The following is a 24,242-nucleotide window of genomic DNA, read 5'->3' on the forward strand; positions in this document are numbered from 1 at the left end:
TGTTTAGTCGTGTGAATGTTATATTATCACCTACATTGTAGTGGTAACCTAACATGCATGAGCTAATGAATGTTAGGCACAGATCATTAAACCATGAACATTTGTGTGTATATTTAATTCACATGAGTAACTATAGTTTAGTGTTATTAGTAAACGTTCAACACATACATAGCTAAGTGAGGCCGATGATAAAAGCAACACTATTATGTTGGTTTATATTATTTCTGTTAGAAATACATGCATCACACAAAAAATACAACACACACACTATGTTGCTGAAATGTGTGCGTATGCAAATGTCCACTTCATTTATGTTCATATGTTGACAGTAGTTATAAAGGATCATGATCATTATGCATAACTAACGTGAATGAAATAAAACTTTGATTAACTACATTGTCATTGTGTTGAATGATTTAGGAAAAGTTGAGAATACAAAGAACTATACTTTGGAATGGTGTTAACATTTTGAGAAATGTTAGATGAACGTCAAATCAACACACATCTTTGACTTATACATACACATGTGACAATGTAGTAATCAACATGAAGATGAAGTGAGAGAAGAACTAATCACATACATTGCAATGTTAATGATGTTTAACACATTTGGGTCTTTTCATACAAACATGCATTGAGTGTTAACAGTGCTCATGTGCATGAATGTATGTTGTTAGGTTGCCAAAATTACATGTTATGTAATGTACGTAATGATTTGAAAACAAAATGCACAATAACCACCAAGTGTAGATAAAGGCACGGCACAATACAGAAATGACATGTTTCAATTGTCACATCTTTTTCATTACGTTATGTTTATACATCCTGTAACTATACCTGTATCGAGGTTAGCACATCTTATGACAGATGTGAATTCAAATACATACCATGAGAAGTCCTTGGAGTGATATACCTTGAAAAAAAAAGTGATTCAAATGCATCGTGTACAATGTAAACATGCAATGTTATTGAGTGTCCAATTGCGGACGTCATCAAAAGAGGGAGGTCACAAAGTACATGTAAACATGAAAACAAACAGCTACATTTACATTTGATCATGCGTTACACATTCAAAGCATTCTCTAATGTATACCAACATTAGTATACGCTGGATCTGTTAGATGTGTGAAATCTGTTACATCATATAAAAAATTGAAGCACACTTAAGTAACATGTTTAATATTATGTGACCTGTTCCTTTAAGAGTTTACTATAGGAGTTCCCCTTGACACATCATAACATTAAGACTAATGTGACATGCAAATCATCATAACATTGAAAAGTACAATGTTGTGCCAATAATAAACGTAAGCGTTGACACGATGAAGTTATTGACATCGACACTGTAATGCCAAGCACATTTTTATTAGAACGTAAACACTCCTATAATGTTATAAGTCCCCGCTCCATTGACTCCATTGATGTAGAGATGAGCAATTTTTTCTAAGTGCAGTCCCGTCAAACTTGCCGATCCTTCTCTGCTCCAACTTGCCAACTTTAGTTGGCGAGAGCAATTGCCAATGAAATCTCCATTTTTCAGTGCCGATCAGCACCGATAAGCTGATCGGGGCTACTAGAATACAGTCGATTTCAAAAAGTGCCGATAAGTGCTGATAAGTGGGTTATCGGCAGCCGCATGCTGATAAATTTTTATCGGGAAGAAAAAATGCCGATTTTGACCACTTATCGGCGCTTACTGAATCTCAAATCCAATTTTGGCGGGAAAATGCCGATAAAAGCCTTATCGGCGCTTACTGCATGAGGCCCTATATGCTGGAGAACATCAATGCACACATTGGAATAGGATAATTGCCCTTCTGGGTTATATGTGTAAGGTACATCTCTTTCCTTCTGCGATATACTCTGTTGTCATGAGTTTCTTTGCCTTTTCATATTGGCCGATGTGCTGAGTCCCCCCTCCCTACCTCTGGTTATGGGTTAGCTGCTCTGCTGCTCAGCTGATCAGCAGAGTTCCGCGGGATCACGGAGTTAGCATGCGCAATGTTGCCAGTGCGGTGGCCATTTTGGATGGCTCCGAACAGATGGAAATGAGACTGCGAGTCACAGAATTCTTGGGGAGAGGGTTCTACATATGGGCTGATCTAGCCAACAGGAAGCAGCCTTAAGGAGGAACAGTATATCCTCTGCAGGTGGAGACCCCGTGAGGCAGTCTGACGGAGGCGGCAGGGGAGGAGGTGTGCTCAGGGAGATAGTAAGCCCTGGGCAAGGCCAGATTTCCCTGCAGACCCTGAGCCAACTTCTAGTACAGTATTGTAGGGAAGGCCTGAGATAGGGATCCTTCCCACATTAGAATAGCATCTGCACTACCCTGCCGGTGGACAGATGTCCACGCAGCAGACTGCGACCTGGAACCAGGCTGCATGTGGCAGCACAGGAGAAGGATCATCCAGCTGGGAATTGTGTTGGAGGCCCCGCGGCATGGGACCTGATCCAGCTTCCTCCTCTTACTATTCCCTTGTCAGGCCTGTGGCCAGGAAGATACCAACGTGCACCTACACATCACAACGGGGTTGTGCTGTGTCACGGTAGCTTATGACAAGATATAATGAACACCAAATATCTGGGTTGAACTGAACAAGGCTTAGATATAATAAAATATAATTTATTCCTTAAATAAGGTGAACACAGCAATATAGTACAATTAACAGACAAGAAGGTAACACTTACTTAGGGTTGGGGAATGGAGAAGTATCATCTAGCAATTCTCCATCAATCTGGTGACATTCCAGCTGGAATCAGAAGCACAACTCCAGCAATCCAGTGACATTCAAGATGGTATCAGAAGCACAACTCCAGCACAACTAAAAACTGTAGGGTTGACACAGTTTATATACCTGTGCAACCGTATTCTTAACATTGAACACAGCCAATTGGTGAACAATTATCTGTATCCACTCTCTAATGTGGAGACACAGACTAACAGACTAACCCATGCCCTCAGGTTACAATTAGACTGACAGAGTTTGTTGATTGAGTAATACTTAATCCCTAGACATTGGGTAACAATCAAGGCAGTTACTTTTTGATCACCGTGCTTAGGCTACTCAGCCGTCTGCCCTTCATGACCTATTAGCCTAGCAAATGGCGTCTGCATTTTCAGAACAGATCCAAAATAAAATACATATACACTTTAATATCTACACATATTAATAAGTTCCATTCTGGTGGGCTCAGTGGGTCGACCTTTGCCAGTTTTTAATGCCTACAGTGACTCCACATATTGGCCAAATATGAACTCTCTGCGACCTCCAGAACTGGAGAGACAGAAATGCACTTTAAAACATTCAAATACATGCTTATAATGAAACATGGGAACAGGGAAACATACATTTTCAAGGTACAACAAGGTGCAAACCTCATCCCTGGACTGCAGTCCAGTTAACCCCTTGTCTCTCTGGTGAGGTCAGGGGATGGCCATATGGGGTGCAACCCCTTTAATACCGGGCCACCCCCTTTCTCCCTCTACACCTCCCCTTCTTAATGGGTGACCTGTGGCCCACTGGCCCTAACAGGGAGTGGGGCACTGCTGGCACCCTTAACGAACTCAGTCTCAGAGGGATAGTCCTGACGTGAAAGTCCATGAGCATTGCTGTTTTCACTACCCTTTTTGTGCTGAATAGTAAACTCAAACTCTTGCAACGCCAAGCTCCACCTTAGCGACTTGGCATTCTCCCCTGATGCCCTCTGCAGCAAACTCAGGGGGTTGTGGTCTGTGAGGACTGTGAAATCCCTTCCATACACATAGGGCTGGAGTTTTTTGAGTGCCCACACAATGGCCAAGCACTCTTTCTCAGTGGTGGTATAGGCCAACTCTCTGGGAAGTAGTTTTCGGCTGAGGTACACCAAAGGGTGCTCTCTACCGTCGTCCCCTCTTGGCTCAACACAGCCCCAATTCCATAGTCCGAAGCATCAGTCTGTATGAGGAAATGTTTGGTATAGTCTGGGGCAGCCAGTATGGGGGCCCCAGCAAGTGCAGTTTTCAGTGCCTGGAATGCAGTCTCACAGGCAGGAGTCCAGGAGATAAGCACAGGCAGTTGCTTCTTAGTCAAATCAGTCAGGGGTTTGGCCACGGCGCTGTACTGTGGGACAAACTTCCTATAGTACCCTGCGGTGCCCAAAAATGCCATGACCTGTTTCTTGGTCTTTGGAACAGGCCACTGAACTATGGCTTCTACCTTGGCTGGCTCTGGTTTGAGGTGCCCTCCACCCACCCTGTGCCCTAAGTACAGGACCTCTGCCATCCCTACCATACACTTAGTGGGTTTCAAGGTAAGCCCAGCCTCCCTGATCCTATCTAGCACCGCAGCTACATGTCCTAAATGGGAGACCCAGGAATTACTAAAGACAGCAATGTCATCTAAGTAAGCCCTGGCATAGCTCTGCATCCCTTCCAGTAACCTATTGACCAGGCGTTGAAAGGTAGCCGAGGCATTCTTCATCCCAAATGGCATCACTAAAAACTCATAGAGGCCACTTGGAGTGATGAATGCTGACTTCTCCCTAGCCTCCAGGGTCAGTGGAATTTGCCAATAGCCTTTGCTCAAATCCATAGTGGTCAGATACTTTCCCCCCGCGTGTTCATCTAGTGTTCATCTAGTAACTCATCCATGCGGGGCATGGGATAGGCATCTGACACCGTCCCAGCGTTGAGCAAGCGGTAGTCCACACAAAACCGGGTGGTCTTGTCCTTCTTAGGAACTAGGACTTCTGGACTTGCCCAAGGACTCTGGGACGGAGTAATAACCCCTAGGGTCAGCATCTCCTCTCTCTCCCTCTCCATACTGGTCTTGACCTCTGCTGACACTCTATAAGCGTGCTTATGCAGAGGCCGCAGGTCCCCTGTGTGCACTGGGTGTTTTGTGAGATGTGTGGTCCCTGGCATGTCAGTGAAGAGGGCCCCATACTTAGCTAGCATGTCCCTGGCTTCTCCCTTCTGCCTAGCACTCAACTGTGCCCCTATCTCCACCTGCTCCACAGTATTTCCCTGCCTGCTAGAGAGCATAAGGGGTCCTACAAGATCCATCGCTACTTTCTGGAAGGGTTACCCTATTATCGGTAGGGGTTTCAGGGGTGCCTTCACACGGTCGCCCGCCTTACCCACTCGCTGGCAGGCATCACAAGAGCGGCAGAAATTGCCCACATCTCGAGATGCCCCCGGCCAGTAGTAACGCTGTAATAACCGGGCTCGCGTTCTGTTAACCCCCTGATGTCCCGCTAACGGAATAGAGTGAGCTACCCGTAACAGTTGCTGTCGGTACCCCTGGGGCACTACTAGCTGTCACACCGGTCAATCCCTCCTCTATCCCTGGGTTCCCTTCTTCTCTATACAGGAGTCCCTTATACCAAAGGCAGTGCTCAGTGCCTTCCCCTGCCTGAGATTCGGTCGCCTGAAGTCTCACGGCGGCCAGGGTAGGGTCTGCTTTCACTGCCTCCCTAAACTGGGCTCCTAATTCTGGCCACCCCCCAGTCATGTTATTGTCAGAATGGGGAAGGGTGAGAGGGAACAGTAAGTCAGTCTGTGGTTGCAACTGATCCTGGCTTACTGCCCCAGGCTCCTCTGCGCCCTCCGCTAACATTGGTCCCAAAGGCTGGGGGACTGGCGCCGCCGCCATTGCCGCTGTCTGGCTCCAGGTAACCACCGCCACTGCAGCGGGCTTGGGCACTCGGTCATAGGTGCAGGTCATCGGTCCCAGATCGTTGCCAAGAAGAACATCGGCATCCAAACAGGGTAAAACCCACACCTCCCACACACCCGGGCCCTCCCCCCAATCCAAAAAGATTCTGGCCACTTGCAGGAAACGTGGCTCTCCGTCGGCCACAGTGATCTGTATCCCAGGGCCTGGGATCAATTCATCTGGCCGGACCATATCAGGTCGGACCAGGGTCACTGCAGCTCCTGAATCCAGCAAGCCGACTGCTTGCCGGTCACCGACTGTGACCGGGGTGAGATGTCTGCTCCGGCCGTCCATCTGCTGCAGGTCCGCGCTGAGATGTCCTCCGCTCCTGGCTGTAGGCACCAATGAAACCGGGACAGGTGCTGCATGGGACGCCTCGCTTGGAGTTGGTTCCATGACCGGTCCGGTGTTTTTGGTGGAAGCTACCCACACGCGGGCTACCGGCTTCGCAGCTAGGGTGCGTTGCCCCCGATGGGGTCCGCCAGAATGCAGGGATTCCGGGCAATCTGGTCTGATGTGACCAGGGCGGTTGCAGTTGTAGCACCGGCGCTCGTGCCGGAGCTCCCCCGCCTTCGGTGGACTGCTGCCCGCAGGTGGCCTCTGAGTCCATTGGGTTGTATTGGCAGACTTTCTGGCCAGTGCCGCCGCCACCGCCGCCTTGGCTACTGTTTTGGCGGTCATCAGGGCTCGGCTGGCCACATAGTCATCTGCAAGCCTCGCCGCCTCCTGGTAAGTCTTGGGCTTCTTGTCGTACACCCAAGCCCTCACCGCCGGCGGGCACTGCTCCATGAGCTGCTCTTGAAAGATGAGGTCCAGCAGGCGTTGGTAAGTCCGTGCCTCATAGCCCTCCACCCAGCGTATCCCGTATAAAGCCATGCGGGTCACGTAGGTGACATAGGTCTCCTGGGGCTGCCTCTCCTCCTGCCGGAATTTACCCCGGTAGGCTTCAGGGGTAAAACCGTACTGAAACAATAACAGTTCTTTCAGGTGTTCGTAGTCATCAGCATACTCATCTGGAAGCGCCATCATTGTCTGCTTAGCCAAGCCGGACAGTAAGGGGTCCAAACGTGCAACCCTATGCTGGGGAAGCACTTTGTACCGCCGGCACTGCGTTTCAAAGTTCTTAAAGAAACTGTCAATCTGGTCAGTGCCTTCCACGAACTTGGTGAGACTGTGCTGGTCCAGCTTGAGTTCATCTGTGTTGGGTTGGACAGGGGGGCAATAAGCGGGTCTGTTCACTGCCATAGTGATAAACTGCAGCCGCTCCTCCGGTGTCCCTCTGTCTCCCCACGCAGTAATCAGTGCCAACATTTCAGGGGTGAATGGACTGGTAGCCGCAGCAACCAGTACCCCTCCTGTTGCACTGCTCCCGGGAGGTGCACTCGTTCCCTCCCTGAGATTCCGCCACCCTGGCACTGGGTTCCTTCCCTGATCTCCGGGTGGCTGTATAAGGGCAAGCTGAGCCGTATCCTGAGGCTCTGCAAGCCGGGCTTCATAGTCACCGATTGCGTCAACCATGTCTGCGACCTCCTGGTTCTCATAGGGCAGTCCATATTCACGGCACTTGTCCTTCAGCTGAGCTCGGGTCCACATGTTGGATGAGCCTTCAGCCTCGCTCATGGTTCACAGCAGTGAGGTGGTGTTACAACTTGTGTTAACTGTTGCACTACTGTTTGTTCAAGATCTTTAGTCCCAGGAACTTGCAATTACCATCAAGTTCCTACTATGTTACAGTATCCCGCAGTATACTGTAACACAGGTCCAGTTCAATCCCGCCGCTTGCCACCAGTTAATTATAGAGCTTGTCACGGTAGCTTATGACAAGATATAATGAACACCAAATATCTGGGTTGAACTGAACGAGGCTTAGATATAATAAAATATAATTTATTCCTTAAATAAGGTGAACACAGCAATATAGTACAATTAACAGACAAGAAGGTAACACTTACTTAAGGTTGGGGAATGGAGAAGTATCATCTAGCAATTCTCCTTCAATCTGGTGACATTCCAGGTGGAATCAGAAGCACAACTCCAGCAATCCAGTGACATTCAAGATGGTATCAGAAGCACAACTCCAGCACAACTAAAAACTGTAGGGTTGACACAGTTTATATACCTGTGCAACCCTATTCTTAACATTGAACACAGCCTATTGGTGAACAATTACCTGTATCCACTCTCTAATGTGGAGACACAGACTAACAGACTAACCCATGCCCTCAGGTAACAATTAGACTGACAGAGTTTGTTGATTGACTAATACTTAATCCCTAGACATTGGGTAACAATCAAGGCAGTTACTTTTTGATCACCGTGCTTAGGCTACTCAGCCGTCTGCCCTTCATGACCTAATAGCCTAGCAAATGACGTCTGCATTTTCAGAACAGATCCAAAATAAAATACATATACACTTTAATATCTACACATATTAATAAGTTCCATTCTGGTGGGCTCAGTGGGTCGACCTTTGCCAGTTTTTAATGCCTACAGTGACTCCACATATTGGCCAAATATGAACTCTCTGCGACCTCCAGAACTGGAGATATACAGAAATACACTTTAAAACATTCAAATACATGCTTATAATGAAACATGGGAACAGGGGAACATACATTTTCAAGGTACAACAAGATGCCAACCTCATCCCTAGACCGCAGTCCAGTTAACCCCTTGTCTCTCTGGTGAGATCAGGGGATGGCCATATGGGGTGCAACCCCTTTAACACCGGGCCACCCCCTTTCTCCCTTTACATGCTGGGCCTCCTGTGAGCGTACAGGTAACAGCAGCACTCGTAATCGCCCGCGGTTTCCCTTAGGCAGTTTGATTGTGATAAATCTAATACAGAGTGCTTTTCCTGGTAATGTACAGGTTAATAAGAGCTTCAATCAGACTTAGAACTATGCAACTAATTTTGACAGATTTATTATAAATCATTATTCCTGGTAATGTACAGGTTATTAAGAATTTATATTTGTGTTAGGTACCCTTGAGATGTGGTCTGCCGTGTAGGGGCTCAAGGGCTTACAACACTTTGGCCAAAGAGTTAAACTAAAAGTCCATTTTATTCAAAAGATATCTATATACATATATTTAGGCACTGTACCATGTATAGGTGTCATTGGATGTGCACTGAGCTCTGTCTGTATTTCATGTTCTGTCTCTGGTTTTGAAGATATTTGATACAGATGATTTTAGGTATTTGAGATGGGTCCCCCAAACTTTATTTAAGAAGTTTTTAATGTACTAAATTTGTGTACATACATCCATTTTATAATAATTAAGTTTCCTTGTGCATTGTGGAAGAATTATTCCTTCTATTCCATGAAGGAATTTGTATATATATTCTTCAAATTGGCATCAGCTACTGAATCCTGTCATATTATATATTTAAAAAATGCTATATTTTATAGTGTTGTGGGATGAGCGATTAAACCTACTGTAATAGGAAAAAGATTATTACCACGGAATGAAAAACCTGCAAAACTAAATTTGAAATACTATCAATTTGTGGATTTGTTCCTCAAATTATCCTAGTATTTTCAATCTTCCATTAAAAATGATAATGTCTGGCCAATTAATTCTCACACTATTGTGTGGTATTATACGAACCTATAAATAAGCTTGGTTTCCACTAACAATCAAGGTACAGGCAACAATGTTTTCCAGAAAGGCCTAGTAATATTGTCTGTCACTGCAATCAAGTACTGTCTTAAAGTCAAACAAAAATGTAAATACTGAATATCACTTCAACTCTCATATTAATGCAACCTGAAAAGAAATACATTTAATATAATATCACAGACTTCAAGACACTTCCATGTAACAATGACAATCTCATTTGCATCAAACTGTCCGGAAAAAAACAAAAAACACAAAACTCATTATTGTCAAGAAGGTTGTGATGTATGAACAATTGTACTGTTATCATGGATATAATTGAAAATCAAAAGCCTATTGTGCAGTGAATAATTATCACTGCCACCTACTGTAGATGTCAAAGTAAATCTGCAGGTTATTGTTGTACAGAACCTCATACTCAGGACTACAGTGTAAGACCTCAAGCTAAGGGGGCGAGGGGGGTCATTAGTTCTCTGCTTGACCCAAAGTATTTCATTGCTGATAGTTGTGTCATTAGGTGCTAGTTCATGAGCCTTCTTAAGATCATCCAGTGCACCCAGACATACACACCTGATTTCACCCATCCTCCCTGCCATCTCTTCCCCTGTAAAGTGTGTTAACCCTCTCATTTTAATACTTACTAACCTTAAAACTCACCCCACAAAGCATCCCAATAGCCTGCACTCATGGCTATTCACCCACACTCAGTCACTCCTACCACCCATTGTGGCCAAGCACTGCCATCTACAGCACTTATTCCCTCACCTGCTTTCTCTGTAAGTTCCCCATCAAACCTCTTAGATTGTATTGTATTGTATGTCTTTATTTATATAGCGCCATTAATGTACATAGCACTTCACAGTAGTTATACATGTAGTAATCAAATAAATAACAGATAATATAAATAACAGATCATGGGAATAAGTGCTTTAGACATAAAAGTAACATTTCGGAAGAGGAGTCCCTGCCCCGAGGAGCTTACAGTCTAATTGGTAGGTAGGTAGAACGTACAGAGACAGTAGGAGGGAGTTCTGGTAAGTGCGTCTGCAGGGGGCCAAGCTTTATGTATCATGTGTTCAGAATATCCACAGTGCTATTCATATGCTTCTTTAAGCAAGTGTGTCTTAAGGTGGGTCTTAAAGGTGGATAGAGGGGGTGCTAGTCGGGTACTGAGGGGAAGGGCATTCTAGAGGTGTGGGGCAGTCAGTGAAAAAGGTTTAAGGCGGGAGAGGGCTTTAGATACAAAGGGGGTAGAAAGAAGACATCCTTGAGAAGAATGCAAGAGTCTAGATGGTGCATAACGAAAAATTAAGGATGAGATGTAAGGAGGGGCAGAAGAATGTAAAGCTTTAAAAGTGAGGAGAAAAATGGAGTGTGAGATGCGGGATTTGATCGGAAGCCAGGAGAGGGATTTCATGAGGGGAGATGCTGAGACAGATCTAGGAAAGAGTAGAGTGATTCTGGCAGCAGCATTTAGGATAGATTGTAGGGGAGACAGGTGAGAGGCAGGAAGGCCGGACAGCAGGAGGTTACAGTAATCAAGACGGGAGAGAATGAGGGCCTGAGTCAGAGTTTTAGTAGTCGAGCAACAGAGGAAAGGGCGTATCTTTTTTATATTGCGGAGGAAAAAGCGACACGTTTTAGAAATGTTTTGAATGTGAGGGGCGAATGTGAGAGAGGAGTCGAGTGTGACCCTTAGGCAGCGTGCTTGGGCTACTACGTGAATGATTGTAGTTCCAACAGTAATGTGGAAAGAGGTAGTAGGGCCAGGTTTGGGAGGAAGTATGAGGAGCTCTGTTTTAGCCATGTTGAGTTTAAGGCGTCGGAGGGCCATCCAGGATGATATAGCACAGAGATATTCAGAGACTTTGGTTTGTACAGCAGGTGTAAGTATATTTGTGTGTCGTCGGCATAGAGGTGATTGGCATAGATTGTAAGCTCTTTGGGCAGGGATTTCCTTTCCTACTGTCTGACTTTGCTGCACTTATTGTATTATTATAATTCCCTGTACTGTATTCTTTGTGCAGCGCTGAGTACACTTTTGGCGCTATATAAATAAAGACATACAATGTTCATAATCTTTTAATTCTAACCAGCTTTGGGCCCGTTTGTATAGTGTTGTGGTGCTAGATGGATCAATTTCAAGAGCCCCGTGACAGCTTTAATAATAATAATAGCATGTTCTTGTATAGCGCTGCCCTGTGGAGCTTACAATCTATGTTTTATGGTGCCTGAGGCACAGGGAGATAAAGTGACTTGCCCAAGGTCACAAGGAGCTAACACCGGGAATTGAACCAGGTTCCCCTGCAATACTCTCAGTGTCAGTCAGGGACTTTACTCACTGAGCCATTCCTTCTCCACCCACTCCTCCAATCTTCTTTCAATCACTGCTCTCCATACAATAGCTTCATTTCACAGGCAACATTATACAAATTACATTTAACAGCTATAGGATTTAACATTGATATTTTGTCATCTCCCATGAAAGCTTTGCCACTTTTTACATATTTTAGAGCTAGAGTGTATTTCATTGTTGCATCTCCCAGTTCTGAGATTTGAAGAAATTATTTCCTATGTTGTTAACGTCTTCAGCTATAGCAATAATTTTACCAACATCTGTATGTCTACATCAGAGTCCAATGGGAAGTCAGGGTGTCACCGGAAACATCCAAGAGGAACGTTATCGACTCCTCCTGTCGGAGGTTCGAGTGTGCGATGACCACCTGTAGTGTGTTAGCAGAACAAAGTGGAATTTTTGGTTTCTTAGCACTCTGGTGTAAGTTCTTGTATTTCTCGCACAAAATGCCTAGCTTCCCACAAGAGACACATAAATCTTGCTTTCGCTTTCTTTTCCTTTCCTCCTTAGAAAAGGATCCCCAGGTTTCCCCTATTTGCATGCGTTCAGGTGAGGGTTCTCTTATACAGTATGACCAACAATGTTTTCATGTCGGACTGAATCTAAGTGTAAATAAATAGTTCTGCAGTCCTTTCTCCGTCTTTCTCCTTTATGTTCTGTTAAACTGTGTTCCAATTGAAGAAAGAAGTTCACTAACCCTGAGTATGTAGCAGGTTTTGGAACAACCTGGGGCAAAATATCTTTAATCTCATATCTGAGACCTCTATAAAACAGGAAAGCTCTTTTATCTCAGGCCAAACGGATTCTAGCACCAGACCATTGAACTTTGTAAAAATGTCTTTGTTGCCCTGCCGAAGCTCCAGAAGTTGGTTGTCTGCTGATTCGATGATACCTCGTCTATCAAATATTCGCTGAAATTCTCCCTTAACTGATCTAGATTGTATAGCAACGAGCTGTCAAAATACACTAAAGAGAAAGCCATGTGGCCGAATCCCATTCCAAATAGGATAAAATAAACGCTACCTTAGATTGAGGGTCAGGAAAAGACATATGCTTGCCTAAAAACTAAAGTTGACATTGGGTCAAAAATATCTGGTATTTCTGTGTATCCCCAAAATGCCGTTCTAGCGATGCCATGGCAATAGCACGGGGAAAGTAATGCCGAATATGTGGTACCCCACTGGCCGCTTGTGGGCCAGGAGTCCCATGTGGAATAAAACTGGGAGAAGTAGGACGTCTGTGGCATCCTCTATTAGATAAAGGTGTTACATGAGCCTGCAAACTATCCATTCTAGAATTTAACCCCGTTATAACTACTCTGGATGCCGAAAAATCTTCCGACAAGGTTTTGACTTGTTTAGCCAACTGTATTTCAGTGAGATCCATGCTCCTAGGAGGGACTGATAACTTGGGTTTGTCAATCTATAGGATGTAGAGTATGGAACCCTTGGAGGTAGCATGGACACCCACAGGAGTCCGAAATATATATAAAACTGGTAGAGTTTAATAGAACACAAAAATAACATGACAGTGAAAACACAATGGAGTCTGCAACAATGTGTAGAGCTGCCAAAAAGTTATGGTATCTAAATAATAGACAATTGGGCTAAGGGAAAAAACAGGACGAGCAAGAAAAGCTGCAAGGAACTGCAGTGCTACCTGCAATAATAACAAGGAACAGAGATAATAAACAGGGGAACAAAAATAGTGCAAAAGGAAAACAAAACAAACAAAAAAAAGAATGTATCTGAATGTCAGTAGAACTAGGAGCCAGAACAAAGTGGAACAGGGAAAGATGCAGCGCTAGGAATAAAGAATAAAGTGACTCCTGACTTGTAAAACAGAATGTTTGACAAGCAAAGACCAAACAGGGTGGGTGGGGTTTTATATGCAACCTATTATAGCAGCTGGCCTCATTAACAGAATCTAACTCCTCTGTGTGCCCCTATAGGTTGGCGAGGGGTACGGTGAGAAGGAATCATGACAGAAGCCTACCTGGCATACCTCTAACATCCAACTCAATTGTCTTGCAATCCGTGCCAGCAGATTCAATAAACAGCGTCCAATGGGGGGGATAAATCAGAAAATCAGCAGTATGATCAGCGTGACCACCCTACGCGTTTCAGAAGCGCTGCTACCTCAGCTGTTTGCTATATGTTATGTTTGTCATGTTTATCACACAGTATTATGCTATGCACTTTATTTATTTTTTAAGCACGAATATCACCAATTGGAGACATCCTGAGATCTGCACATCCATCAGTCTTGGCTGTTCATATCCTTTTTTACATATATTTATATGTTAGGCGCCACAGATACGTATTCTTTTTACTGTACATCATATACGGTAGTGCCATAAAAGGTACTGATGCAGCAGCCTTTATTCGAACACTTCACGCGTCATGTACATCGGAATCCCGATTTGAAACCGCGGGATGAATTCCAGCCTTCCCCGCACTAAAATGCGAGCGCGTCGAGAGCAGAAAAACGAATTTTAGTGTTCTGGCTTTTAAAAACATGAAATTGACACAGTAGCACAGTAGCACAGTACTGTACACATTACAATTCATCCATTTTATTGCAATCGAAGAAACAGAATCCATGAAATTCAAACAAAACATCCGAGATAAACGCGGGTGCCTGGGGCGATTGGCTGCGTTCATGCTGCATGGGGAACAGCAGAGAACTCAAAATCGGCGCCGAGATGTGTTCAAAAAACGGCCGCTGCATCAGTATCCCAACCTAAACATCTGTACTTCTCAAAAACAGCTACAGGAACTTTGCACCACAATATGATTTCACAACTTGGAAGGGCACCACAGGTAGAGATGGGCAAATTTTTTAAGTGAATTTGAATCCACAGCGGATCGGACGGTTAATTTGGTCCCCGGATTTCAGCGGATCAATCTCAAAAAGGGTGAGTTGTGTTTTGCTGAGATTTTATTACTATTACCAATACACTCCGCGGATTCCGCAACCCGTGGACGGATTTGTAGAATGCAATTCTTAAGAATCCGCCAATGGATTTGCTGGATCCGCGGATTGGATTCTACAAATCCATCCATGGGTTGTAACCAATTGCGGATTCTGACAGATTGAAAACCGGCCAAATCCATTGGAGGATGTTACACCGCAAAATGGATTTTCAGGGTAACATCAGCGAAAATCCGAGGAAACGGATTTGGGCAAATTTACCCATCTCTAACCACGGGACATGCCAAGAACCTCGCTGCGGTTTTGTAACTCACACCAGAAAATATGTGTGTTCTTAGTTTCATACTAAACCTCTTCAAACTATGAGAACAGAGATGTCTAGTACAATACAAACGCTATATCAATATATAGGTATTTATATAATATTTAACAGTGCAACAAACCAGCTCATTTGTGATAGAAACAGCCCACAATGTTCCTAGCAGCCATAAGGTCAGTGTTTATTTCCTTGGTGTAAGTGACAATAAAATCAATTTCTTTTAATAAGATTATATTGAGAAAAGAATGACCTTGCTACAAGGCCATGAGAATACAAACGATTGCGAAAAAAGTATTATCTTATATAACATCATTGTCATCCATTATACCATTTTAGATAGTAACCATTTAATGAATGCATTTAGCCATACAAATTGTAACACTTATAACTCCAGGTATAATAATGTTTTCTTTTGAAAGATAAAGATCCTGAACTTGCAGAAACTGAGCAAACAAGCTGCCCACATCCTACTTACAGCAACCATTCCGGATGCTTGTTTTTGTCTTTTTTTTACCCTTCCCCCCTCTTTTTTTTTTAAAGCATGTGAAAAGGGGGGGTTCCTTGGGAGCGGAACAGTGGTATATTCAGCTCTGGGGACCGCATGTTTTCCAAGATACTTATCTGTGAAGCTACTAGTTGTGATGAAATATGCAGCAAGGCTTCCAGGAATCCTAGCAAGCTCTGCCCTGTTGCCTATTCCTGCCTGTGTAATGTTTTTTTCATACTGGTATATTGACAGTTCTCTTCACCTTTGTCTTCCCATGCTTCCAGAGCCTGTATTCAGTGGCCAATGCTGGATATAGGCATGCCCATATCTGGGCATGTCACCCTGTGTTTCTGGGTCCACGGTGCCCCAGTAGTCAAATCACAGTACCTGGGCCATGTGCAGAGACCTGGATAACCAGTCCCCCCCACCCATCGGGAAAGACTATGGAGCCCAATTCAATGTATTGTTATCCCCCAGACTCCCTGAGGTGGGATAACCTATAACCGCCACTGAACAGAGTTCTACAGTTAGTTCGTGTTTGTGGCTTTTCTTGCAGAGTTGCTGTCAGTGCAGTGGTCATTGACTAGACCCTGTAAAGTGTGTTAGTCTTGGTGATTGAGACTAATGTGAACTTGCACGGTTACTTCTCCCATTCGTATCCCGGAGGAACATTGAGGGTAAGATCGCTTTTAAATGCTATATTTTAACGATGACATCTCTAAAGTCCAGTAAGAAGGAAGTGCTATGATTTTCATAGCTGCATGTAGTACCACTTAAGGGCTTATCTTCGAACCCGCACAACCTGTAGTATACTGTACATGGTAAACCCATTGTATTGAAAGAGATTACAGTACATGCTACAATTAAACCAGTGGCATGATTAAGGACCTCAGTTGGCTGAGAATATTTTGTTCCAAGGAAAATTTGTCAATAGAGAGTCCAAATTCCAGCACACTCAATACTTAAATATCCTTAGGACATGCCCTTGCATGGCTGAAGTCAAGTTTTCATAATATAATAGGTTTACAGGGGAGACACCAATTAGGACGGTCTTGCTTGGGACTGAAACATGTTTTTCTGTTATATGATTAATAAAGAGTTAGTATACTGCTATATATACAGTAGATGTTACATTATATCATGTCCCAAGGAGTGTGACATGACCATCGCGTATGACTCGGACAGATCAGACAGGTGCCATGAATAGTTTACAAAAATGTAGTATATACTGTAGATGTCTGTTGAATCAACCCAAGTCTGATCAGTCCGAGTCATACGCGCTGGTCATGTCACACTCCTTGGGACATGATATAATGTAACATCTACTGTATATATAGCAGTATACTAACTCTTTATTAATCATATAACAGAAAAACATGTTTCAGTCCCAAGCAAGACCGTCCTAATTGGTGTCTCCCCTGTAAACCTATTATATTATGAAAACTTGACTTCAGCCATGCAAGGGCATGTCCTAAGGATATTCAAGTATATATATATATATATGCGCTTAATACTTATTATTACCAAAAGGACATATGACTACACACGTGGAGGTATACAATATTATATACACACACAAATATCCCACGCAGCAGAGAATATATCCTTGATTGAAAGTACTGCACTTTGAATCCTTTGTGCTGTTTCCTTTCTTCTTGTTTTTCTATATACAGATGTAATAAGACCTACCCGGTGCCTCGGACAAGGAAACAAAGTCTGCGGCGCCCGGATAGAATCTGCCTCGATGACACTGCGGCGTGTCCATGGTTATGAGTGGGGCCAGCCACCGCATTAATCCTTCGCTGCTGTGACCAAAGTTATCTAGCTACATCTGTACTATATAGAATTTAAGATGCCCAATTCTTTCTTTACCGATCAACCTACCCTCTTTTTCATCATATTTAGCTAAAGATGTAAATGTATCCAAATACATGTCAATAAAAGATGAAGGGATCAATCTAATTCATACCTGACATCTAATTCCGTGTCACCAACTACGGTTCAGGTTGGTCTTACTTAAACGCTTATTATATTACACATAAGTAACGAAGGCCAGCAATGTACTGTAGCATACAACACTGGGAGTGAATCACTATCACACAAGTGATCTGCAATCAATTAAAAGCTATGCCATGATTGCTAAAACTCAGTAAGAGCCTTCAAATATTACCTGTAAGAGCTTCTTTCCTGTCAAAAACTAAATCAAAGGTTATTTATATTAACACTAAGTAAAAAAAGAACCGATAATTCCCCGTTCTTGCAATTATTTCAAACTTGGAATTATAATGTTGTTTTATATGTATCTTTAATATGGATGGGCCAGGTATCCATAGCAACCATCCATGGTACTGAACTTGTATTATGTGCAGCTTCTACAGCATATAAATAATGAAAGCATTAATCTCCAAATTTGCTGAGAGTGGCCATTATAACATTTCTAATAAAAAGTGAAAAAATATCACTTTACTTCTGGGGTTAAACACGATTACAACAGCACTTTTATAGAAATATTTCCTCAGCTTGTTCTTTGTAATAATCCAATCTAAAGCAAACAATTACTTTACTAGATAATTTTCAACAACTATGGTATTTTCCCACTGAGAGTTGTCTTTCTTATTTCCCTGTGTCCAAGAAACCTCACAGATTGCACCTAGGGAAAGCTACCAACGGTTTATCCATATTTTCACTTTCCTTGATCAATACTCTATTAGGTAAAACTGCTCAACTTCATCCAGCCATAAATTGATATGTCTTCACCTTGCTGCAGTTTTCTTCTGCTTCGGAGAGACCTGTGGAAAAAGGCTATATCAGCCTTTATCTGAAAGTATTAACCTAATGATGCTAATACTGGAAATTGCAGAGTTACCGAAACTCAAACAGTATTTACCCTAGCTAAACATAATGAAACAAAATATGTAATATCACTGTCTACAGTGTGAATCCTTATAAAACACGCCTTGTGATTACTGAGGTAATATATTCAATGCCAAACATAAGAAAACAACATTACAGTATTGCTTGAAATCATGCAGGTATTGTGTATTATTTTACCTGTACTATTGATCTTCATCTCTCACACTATTGTCCATGTATATAGATGTACAGTATGGCAAATAGCCACAGTGTAAATTAACTGATATTGCTGGAAATAGGTAAAATCAGTTGGTAAGAAACCTCCTACCAGCAAACCGTTGATGATAACTTTGAAGTCAATGATTACAGTAGGTTGCCAATTGGCAAAGAGCAACGCTCAGAGTTTATTTGACCCAATGTGATGAAATGAAAAAGAATAAAATGTTTGCTGATTTAAAAGGAGAGGACATGCTGTTGGGTAGGTCCAATTTGGGTCTCTCAACATCAGAGAACAAACTTGTAAATCATAATCTAACAGCGACCAGATGCTAAGTGGTGGCATGTTGAATGAAGCCCAACTCCCCTGTCCTTAACATGGTAAAGAACAGAATTTGGCAGGTAGTACACATTACTGCGTTCCTTCGTGAGTGTCTCAGCCAGTTTACAAAGCTATGATCTCCCTGGTGAGCATTAGCGTCAACAGGGCCGCATAGTATGAGGCTAGCCCCTTTATAACCGGGCAAAGCTAAACCCTGGCACAATGAAGTCTGTGGGACCAAGGCCTAGGGGCATCAGGACAGAGACACATGGATGGAAATACCACTTTTTGTTATCCTTTCTTTTTTTCTATTTTTTGGTTTTGTTCTGTTTTCTTCCCTTTTTCTCTCTTATTCTTTCCCCGTTGCACCATTAGGGTTAGAAGCATTTGAAGTTGCAATTAATACAGATTATCTGGGGCTAATTTATATAGGTGCAAATTATGAGTGTAACATCTTGTTGGTGGCTCTCTCTTATGTCTCCCCAAATGTTCAGATGTTATTATGTTTCCATATACTCCCTTTTTTCCTTTCCGTATCCCATAAAAATCTGAAAATAAACAGTTATCATTTTTTTTTTTTTTTAAGTAGAGTATAATTGATTTCATGCAGAACTAAATAATTTGTACTAAATTAGACTAGGTACAGAAATAATAGGTTATATTACTATAATTTTAAGATTGCGGTAATAACTTACTGGGTGCAATATTTAGGGCAGAATTAGGCTGCAGGAATTAACCCGACAATTAATTACATATTAATTACTGCATCGTGATCACAGTAATACTATTAATATCATAGGCTTCTTTAATAACTATTATTACTATTATTACAGGAGCCTATGATCTTAATAACATTAAATAACATTAACCTGTTTGATGCCTGTGATTACTAAGGAATATCAAAGGGGTTAATACATTAAAAGAATACCAGTATGTAACGCCAAGAAAACCAAGAGATTAACGCCTCCCGCCACCCCCCTGGGTGGCCTAATCACCCTCACCGGGGCATCTGCCCCCATATCCTCCCTTACCTTACCAACTCAAACAAAATCCTCCCCTCCCCCTTTAGACTAATAGTCTATTGCCCTATTAGCCAAATGTGGCTAATAGTGGTTTTGTTCAATCAAAATAGAAAAATATGCACGTTTAAAAAATAACAACATACAAACAATTAAGGTGACCAAGGGTTTAAGCCCTCCTGCCCCCCTTACACAAATAGTGCAATTCTATCTGGGCACCGAAACCATGTGCAGTCACATTTGATAAGATGTAAACATGCATTCAGTCCCACAGATGGTCTATTAGTATAGATATTCCAATCGAATTCTTGCTTCAATGTAGAAAGCCTACAAGTTCTGCATAAACTCGCAAGCCACAACAAAAAAAGAAACAGACAAGATGGAGTAGATAGCAACAATATATTGCAGGTACCAAAGAATAGGTAATGGCAACTCACATAGTAGCCCAATGCAAGGGCATTGTACGATAGACCGTGGAGTGATGTCCGGTAGTGGGAATTGGTATGCGGCTGGCGGTGGTGGTGGTAGACATCACTCCACGGTCTATGGGGGCGTGGCCAGTGCTCCGTCACCAGTTCTGAAGACAGTTTTACAGCACGCCGGCCAAGGCAGCAAGCGTGCCGGCCCCATTGAGGGGCGGTTCTTGCCCCTGCAGCGCCCGCCATAGCACGCACTGCAGCAGGGACCAGGGACCTAACCCTACAGTTGAAAATAGCAGTTAACACTTCATTAGTGAGCAATGAAAATAGCTAAATCTTAGCTACATATTAACTTAACCTGTCTGAATATGAATATTACCCTGTCTGAATATGATTAGATTTATTTCTCTTAAAGTTATTTTGATAACAGTGGGTTAAATGACTTGTGTACAATCAATTGTTATCACCAATTCCTGAGCCCTAATGGGCTACATATATTTTTGTGTCCTGATTTTTATGACATACTTTCAGATGTTTCAATGGGATCCTTATAAACTATCACTCTGTTTGTATTGAAACGCATGTATGTTGCTAATTTTAACTAATTGATAAATCAGTGTATGCAAATTGCCTTCCTATAAATATTGTAAGTGGGCACCCAATGGGTAACCCCTGATGAAGTCATCATCGATGACGAAACGCGTAGGGCGTGGTTTGTGAGAAGCCGTCACGTGCCCATGTCCATCTGTTGCTGCTGGTGCTAGAATTTTGGTTCCTGCTCCCCCGTGTTGGATTACTAGCACAGAGAACTTGGTGTGGCTATTGCTAGTTCCCGGAGGGACTTCCTGTGCAGAAGCGCCGAATTGGATAGACGTCACTTCCGGTATCTGACTGCATGGATGAGAGACGCGAGCGGACGCCATTACCCTGATCGGACGGCACTTCTGGCACATGAGAGCCAATCTCATATCTGCTATTTTAAACAGTACTTTTGTGAGTGGGCATTTGTTGATTTTAATGTTCTATAAACACTTGTTATTACGTTAATGCACTAGGTGTGCGCCTGTTTTCTTCTTTTTCTTTTCATACATATTAACTTAAGTAAACACCTTGTTTAGTCAACAATGGAGCTTTGTGAAAACTGGACATTGTCTGGCAATGAAGTAAAAGTCTTACAAACCTTAAACTTATAGTGCAGATACAAATAATTCAATACATAAACCTACATTGCACCAGAATAACATAGGCACTGCTGGATAAAGTATTGATATAACTTCTCATTGCAGCCTAATAAAACTGTGTCTGCCTAAAAAAAGAGCAAAACCCTTAACATTCTGTTGTTAATATAAATCGAAAGCAAAGGATTTCTGCTGACCACAATCTCTTTCCAAAGCAATATATATTCAAATCAGAAAAAGTCACACGCAGCAGACGAGAGCAATAAAATCTACAGCAAAATAAAAGATTAGCCAAATATTTCACATTGTTTAATAAACATGATCTTTTCTCACAATCCAGGGGGAGCATAAGAAGAAAAACCACAACAGCAACAGATATCTAAGTGTAAATGTATGTGAAAAAAATAAAAAGTATTAACATGGCTCCTACAGAGTGCATACACACGATGTGTGGAACGTATATGCACAGATCCTGTTGGGAACAGAAATACCCATTTTTGCCTTCTCTGTTTCACCCCCACCCCCCTTTCCTTGGCAGTTCTGCCTGCAAGCTGTATTTGGATGTTACTTTCCTTGCAGTTTCACTCCCAGTGCAGATGGAATGGATACATTATGTTGCCTTTTTTCCTTCCAATCTGTCACACCCCTGGTTGCCCTGGCAACATCTCCAGTCCTCCAAGTTAATGGGCTTTCCCATTCCCCCCTGTCCCTGCTGACAGTTAGTATGGCCTGACCCCTATCCCCGTGTCACAAGCAGTACCCACTGTCTTTTACTTCCTGACATTGGCAGAGTGAGTACATTCATGTTACACCCCTATGGCAAGGCCAATTCTTTTCACCTGCCCTTACTACAAAGCACCCACAGAGATACACTTTTCCAACACAAACATCTTATCCACAAGTGCCTGTTTTTATTGCTGCCTTCCTAAATAAAGTGAAGAAAATTTACAGGACTTGCTGTGCTTTGGAAAGAGGGCTGAGTTGAAGCTAGCTGGGTTCATTCATACCCAAAACATGACCCTAGATCCAGAATAGATCCAAAACAGTACCCCAATCATCAAGTGACTCCGGCCGGGCGCCAGTTAATTAAATTAAAAAAAAAAAAAGTTACAAAATAAAAAAGTTTTAAAAAATGGCAGCGATTCATCCCCCCCTCCCCCCACTCCCTCCTCCCCCCACTCCCCCATCCCTCCCCCCCATCCCTTCCTTCCCGCCCCCGGGTTTTGCGGTGCGCGGGGGCAGCAGCAGCTTGAGGATGCGGCAGCCGTGCGTATTTTTTTTTTCAATAGCAGGATGCCGGGGGGCGGGTTGGAGGTCAGAGCATGCTGGGGGCGGGGCTTAGTACCGGGGAGAGGATGTGCTGATCTAAGAGGTGTGTGTGATGTGCTGATCTAAGGTGTGTGTGTGTGTGTCAGCTGGTGCAGGGGTGGGTGTGAAAAAACGGCTGGTGGGGGGGTGGTGTGAAAAACAGGCTGGAGGGGGGTGGAGGGGTTGTTGTGAAAAATGGGCTGGTGCAGGGGTGGGGTGTGGGTGTGAAAAACGGGCTGGTACAGGGGTGGGGGTGGGTGTGAAAAACAGGCTGGTGGGGGTGTGAGTGTGAAAAACGGGCTGGTGCAGGGGTGGGGGGGTGGGTGTGAAAAACAGGCTTATGCAGGGGTGGGAGGTGGGTGTGAAAAATGGGCTGGTGCAGGGGTGGGTGTGAAAAACGGGCTGGTGCAGTGTGAAAAACAGGCTGGTGGGGGTGTGGGTGTGAAAAACGGGCTGGTGCAGGGGTGGGGGGGTTGGCTGTGTAAAACAGGCTCATGCAGGGGTGGGGGGTGGGTGTGAAAAACGGGCTGGTGCAGGGGTGGGGGGTGGGTGTGAAAAACGGGCTGGTGCAGGGGTGGGGGGGCTGGATATGAAAAACGGGCTGGTGCTTTGTGAAAAACGGGCTGGCGCAGGGGTGGGGGGGGTGGGTGTGAAAAATGGGCTGGTGCAGGGGCGGGGTGGGTGTGAAAAACGGGCTGGTGCAGGGGTGGGAGGGTGGGTGTGAAAAACGGGCTGGTGCAGGGGTGGGAGGGTGGGTGTGAAAAACGGGCTGGTGCGGGGGTGGGAGATTTGGTGTGAAAAACGGGCTGGTGCAGGGGTGGGAGGGTGGGTGTGAAAAACGGGCTGCTGGTGGGGGGGGCAAATGGAGTGGTGTGGTGGGGGGAGAAGGAGTGGGGGGAGAGGGAGAGGGGGGAGAGAGAGGAGGCAGAAGGGAGAGAGAGGGGGGGAGAAGGGAGAGAGGGGGGAGAAGGGAGAGAGATGGGGAGAAGGGAGATAGGGGGAGAAGGGAGAGAGGGGGGGAGAAGGGAGAGAGAGGGGGAGAAGGGAGAGAGGGGGGCAGAAGGGAGGGAGAGGGGGGGAGAAGGGAAAGTGTGGGCAGAATGGAGAGAGAGGGGGGAGAAGGGAGAGGAAGGGAGAGGGAGGGGGAGGTATGAGGATGGGAGGGGTGAGGTATGAGGAGGGGGTAATGTTTTTTTTCTGTATCACAATAAGAAAACAGTTAAGTAAAATTTGCGCGCTAAAAGATATTTTTTCGTGGTAGGTGCGCAATGGGTTCGGGGGGGGAGGGAGGGAGCTGCTCTTTTCATTTGTCCCGGGCCCCATGATATCTGTTGGCGGCCCTGTGGATGATGTGAGGTGCAGGGGGGGAGAGGGTAATGGGTGATGTGAGGTGCAGGGGGGAGAGGGTGATGGGTGATGTGAGGTGCAGGGGGGAGGGTGATGGGAGGTGCAGGGGGGAGAGGGTTATGGGTTATGTGAGGTGCAGGGGGGTCATTGGATGTGCAAGGGGTGGT

The sequence above is a fragment of the Ascaphus truei genome, chromosome 12 (assembly GCF_040206685.1).
Source record: "Ascaphus truei isolate aAscTru1 chromosome 12, aAscTru1.hap1, whole genome shotgun sequence".
Lineage (NCBI taxonomy): Eukaryota > Metazoa > Chordata > Amphibia > Anura > Ascaphidae > Ascaphus > Ascaphus truei.